The sequence below is a fragment of the Capsicum annuum genome, chromosome 3, assembly GCF_002878395.1.
Source record: "Capsicum annuum cultivar UCD-10X-F1 chromosome 3, UCD10Xv1.1, whole genome shotgun sequence".
In the NCBI taxonomy this organism is placed as follows: domain Eukaryota; kingdom Viridiplantae; phylum Streptophyta; class Magnoliopsida; order Solanales; family Solanaceae; genus Capsicum; species Capsicum annuum.
In genome coordinates this window covers 3122-7962 of record NC_061113.1, presented here as the reverse complement: position 1 = coordinate 7962, position 4841 = coordinate 3122, and the positions used below count along the sequence as shown (strand labels likewise).

The 4841-nt window shown below is 37.0% G+C and overlaps 1 pseudogene; it reads right to left on the bottom strand.

The window, feature by feature from the left end:
- Positions 1-2357: 2357 nt before the first annotated feature.
- On the bottom strand, positions 2358-4836 carry LOC107862791 (annotated as a pseudogene).
- Positions 4837-4841: the final 5 nt, after the last annotated feature.

The following is a 4841-nucleotide window of genomic DNA, read 5'->3' as shown; positions in this document are numbered from 1 at the left end:
ATGAGTTCTGACTCGAACAATGGGTTTCCATTTTACCATGCCTCTGAGGTGCACCCTTTTCCCAAATCTGAATGCTTCCACGAATCCAACAGCCTGTCGGTTGATAGACTTCCTTTGCTTCGTGTTGAATTACTGCTGGTCCTTGGCTTTTCCTCATATAATTGGAAATACTGGTAGTAAATTTTAAAATCCTTTCTCGCTTGTTTTGACACAGACTTGACTTAAAATGTAAAGAAATAATGATGACTTTTATTTTGATAAATGACATAAAAAGACAAAAAGCATGAATATGTAAATAAAAGAAAAGGGCAATGCACCATATTCAAAAAGAAAACTTATCTGAATACGGCAACCAACTCCAATGAGTATGACATGCATTTTGGATTAATCTGCCTGGTCTTCCTATCCACACTCCCCATTTGTTGTTGAGTTCGTGCCTTTGCCGCTGAGCCGCTTCTTCAATTCCATACATCACATTCAATTGATGACATCTTAAAAGACTTTCACCAACAAATCTCTTTCTTTCACTTTTCACTTTTCTCTTGAACTTGCCATCGCCTTACGGTGCCCGTGAGGGTTTTCACCAATAAAACTCTCTCATTTTTATTTCTCTCCACTCACCATCGCCTTATGGTGCCTGCGAGGGTTTTCACCAATATGACTCTCTCATTTTCATTTCTCTCAACTCACCATTGCCTTATGATGCCCGCGGGGGTTTTCACCAATAAGACTCTCATTTTGTATTTCTTTCCTGATTTCTTATGCTGAGGGAGACAAGTGGTACCTCACATTGTATCATTATATCCATTGCATGCTTAGCCTTCACATTATCAAAAACTAATCTGAAGGACTTTATTTGGTTGTAACTTGACTTTCAGATAAGGTTAGAAAAGGATGGCAAGAGGTTCAAACAACACTTGAAGTGGGGGTGGGACTTACAACTTTTGGAATCAGCGACTGACTTCCTCGTGGGTGGAGTTTCTGCTGCTGTCTCAAAAACGTGTAAGCAAGAAGCATGAGATGATGAGACTTGACATAGAGATCATCCTGGACATGAGTTCTATGGAACTTAATCATAACAACATAAGACATGAATTTATTTGGTGACCATAGGTTCTGATTTACATTGATACTAAACATGAATAACGTTTTGGCAGGACATAGGAATAGAGGTATCCTCCACCTTAAATAATACGATCAATTGCTCTTAGATTTAACGACACTTCTCAATTATGCAATCTACTGCGAACGACACACGTCATCATTTTCAACTTACAATTCCGCTACAACTCACCTAACCACAAGAGTTTGAGTCCCACAACATAGTGCTTCCATGTTGAAGCCTAACCTGAAATTGAAAGGTAATAGCTTAAGCTATGGGACCCTATACTCTACATCCCTTAAAGAATACTACTCCATCCTATCACTATAATCAAACAATGGTTTGTGCATCTATCAATTACAACATTCAAGTTTACTTTTACTACCCCACTTTATGGATCTCCCCACCAAAAACCAACAACTTCAATCACTTTCACAAAGATTCTCGCCGCATTTCCCCTTCATAACTATTTCACATAACGAAAGTTCATCTCACTCCTTCCTCTTCATCTACAACCTTAGTTCAAGTAGTCACATCCAAAACTTTCACAATAAAGAGCATCTACTCTCGTATCTAAAATATTACCATGCTTCCATAACCACTATCATCCTATAATAAGGAGAGTCATTGAGGGACTAGAGCACAAGCATCAAGAATGAAAGTGACACTATTCAATTATATATAACTTATATTTGTTGCTCTACTCAAGGTGGGGCTTGTGAGGTAAGATACGATACAATATGCACGAAGTGCTTTCATATAAAAACCTCCTAGGTTATAAACGGAGGGTCATTCGGGAATAAACATAACATACCATGAGTCCTTAGGACTCACTGCAAAAAAAAACAACATTTAGCGACACACCATTTTCGTTGGTATCATATGAAAATCCATCGCTAAATAGAAATAGCGACGGAATTACCTTTGTCGCTATATTGCTCATTGCTAGCCTCACAGCGACAAAAATTTGATTTTTGTCGCAAAATTTGTGACTCCTTAGCGATGAAATATTTCGGTTGTTGATGTTACCGACGTATTTATCCGTTGCTATAGCATCGTTATTCCCAAAATTCATTTTCGTCATGGCTAAATTTACGACAAAATATTTTATCACTTATCCGTTGCAACATAATTTGGTCAACTTGAGTAGCCATATTTAGCAATCAAATTTATCTCGCTAAGTTTTCAGTAGCTACGACTAAAGTTAGTCACTAGTTTTTTGTCGCTAATAATTTTTGTAAGAAAATAGTTGAAACACGAAAATTATAGAATGATTAAATAGCCAACATTCATATAGATAGCAAAATTCACAATAATTGTGTCCAAATAACCACAATTTCAAGTATTTTGTCAAATATAAACTAATATCAAATCAACATCCATCAAAATTAATATTTGTTACTACATAAATGTTTTGTACATCCACACAAAATAGTCTATCAAAATTTAATGTACCGATCATTGACTAAGAATAATATGAAGCTAGGAATCAACGTCGTCGTTAGTAGGAGGAGGATCAAGCACGGCCCCTTCTTGTACCCTAATACCACCAACACGCTCAATAACTACCAAAAGAAAATGAGTAGTAAGTGCCGAAATCAATTGCTTCACAAACTCCTCCATATTTGTTGTCGGTAACGAAATCGAAGGTGGTACTGATGATGTGGATGTATTGCAGGCACAAAGTTTTTTCCCAAAGTAACTGGCAGCTTCAGATCCAAGATTAAATAATCTTTTCTTCTTTGCAATCTTTTCTTCTTTGCTCGCCCTACAACTTCATAATATGTTTTCAATTAATCAATTTCAGATTCACATTGTAATTTTTCGGTACAATTTTTTCATACCTTACCTGTAACAAGTTAATTTTGGACTTAATAGTGAAGTTAATAGTAACCAACTCCACTACGCCAACGTCTTCTTATCCTTGACATCTGAAAATTGAAAAATAAGATAGTGAGCGTCAAACACTTCTCAATAAGAAAAATATACTTCGTAGAGAGTATCGATTAGTTGTTGTTATTGAAAAAAACATGAAAACTAATATATGAGTGCATAACTTAGCTTTGAATACCTGTAAATTGTTTAGAAGCGGTTATTTCTTCTTCTGTAGTTCCTTTTCCTTCGCTGCTTCTTTCTCCTTATCATCATAATTTTGTGTTCCAGCTCTTGAACGATTCTTTCAAGCCATTTCATATTTCCAGTTGAGATAAAGAAATATATTATGGATAATCCGATACATAGTTCGGTTCCATACCCCATAAGAGCAGCTTTCCAAAAATCATTCAGAAATTCAGAGTTGCTTTCTTCATCAAGCGCAGATCTAGCATAAGTTTCCTCCGATGCTGAATCATGACCGTCATTACCACAACCTTTTGAAAGTGGGAATCCACATAATCCGTCATTACCTTCATATGAATTGTTCTCAAAGGTATGAAATTGATTTCCTTGAGGAATGCACCGTTCGAGATGATTGTTGGAGAGATTTCAAACTTCGAGAGATGTAAGTGAAGCAAACTGTGCTGGTATCTCTCCTACAAGATGGTTACCTGACAGGTCCAGTGATTCAACTGAAGATAATCTTCCAAATGATGGCAGAATATGACCTTGCAATCCATTATGAGATAAATTTAGCATGCGAAGTGCAATGAGGTCACCTATGATACTTGGAATATGTCCTTCAAATTTGTTGTTTGAAAGATCAATCGTGGTGTACAGAAACAAGATTCTCACAACTTCCTGCTCCAATCCCTTTGTTACGATTGCTATGGAGTTCTGGTAATACCCATCTCCTTCATCACTCGGTGCCTTCTTTGATGGATCAATTATCCTCATGGCTCTGAAATGTTGAAAGAGACTCGTCGGTAAGTTTCCCGTGAAGGAATTGGAAGAGATATCTAACATTCCTGAAGTTCTAATGGGTCCATGCAACTTATTCAATCTCAAGCTTAAAACTCGCAGCTCAGGAAGAGTTCCCAACCACATTGGAAAGGTATCATTGAGGAGATTGTCCCCTAAATCCAGAACTTCCAGTCGTTGGCAATTTATTAAGGATCGTGGAATTTTCCCCTCTAGCTTATTGCCATGCAAATTAAGCTTCCGAGTGCACTTCCAATGCTAAAAGTTGTTGGAAGAGTGCCGGAAAGATCGTTGTGCTGCACATCAAGAACCTCAAGATGACCACTCATGTTGTCAAAACATTGCGGAATTGCTCCGATTAGATTGTTTCTACCCAAATCAAAAACTTACAGTGATTTTAAATTGCAAATAGATGACTGGAGCTCTCCACTGAGATTATTATGTGACATCATCACATTCTGGAGGCCACTGATATTACCCAAGCATTGCAGAATTTTTCCCTTCAAGATGTTTCTCGACAAATACAGGACTGTCAGTGATGTCAAATTGCAAATAGATGAAGGAATTTCCTCAATTAGATTGTTTTCGTCAAGAACCAGAATTTGCAAGTTTCTCAAATTGCCAAAGGAAGACAGAATTGGGCCATTGAGTTGATTATTGGATAATTCCAGATAATTTAGGTTTTTCAGATTTCCCAACTCACTAGGAATTGGGCCAGAGAATTGATTATCGTATAATACCAGATCATTGAGTTTTTTTAGATTCCCCAACTCATAAGGAATGTGGCTGGAGAGTTGATTATTGTATAATACCAGATCATTGAGTTTTTTTAGATCCCCCAACTCACTAGGAATTGGGCCAGAGAGTTGATTATCGAATAATA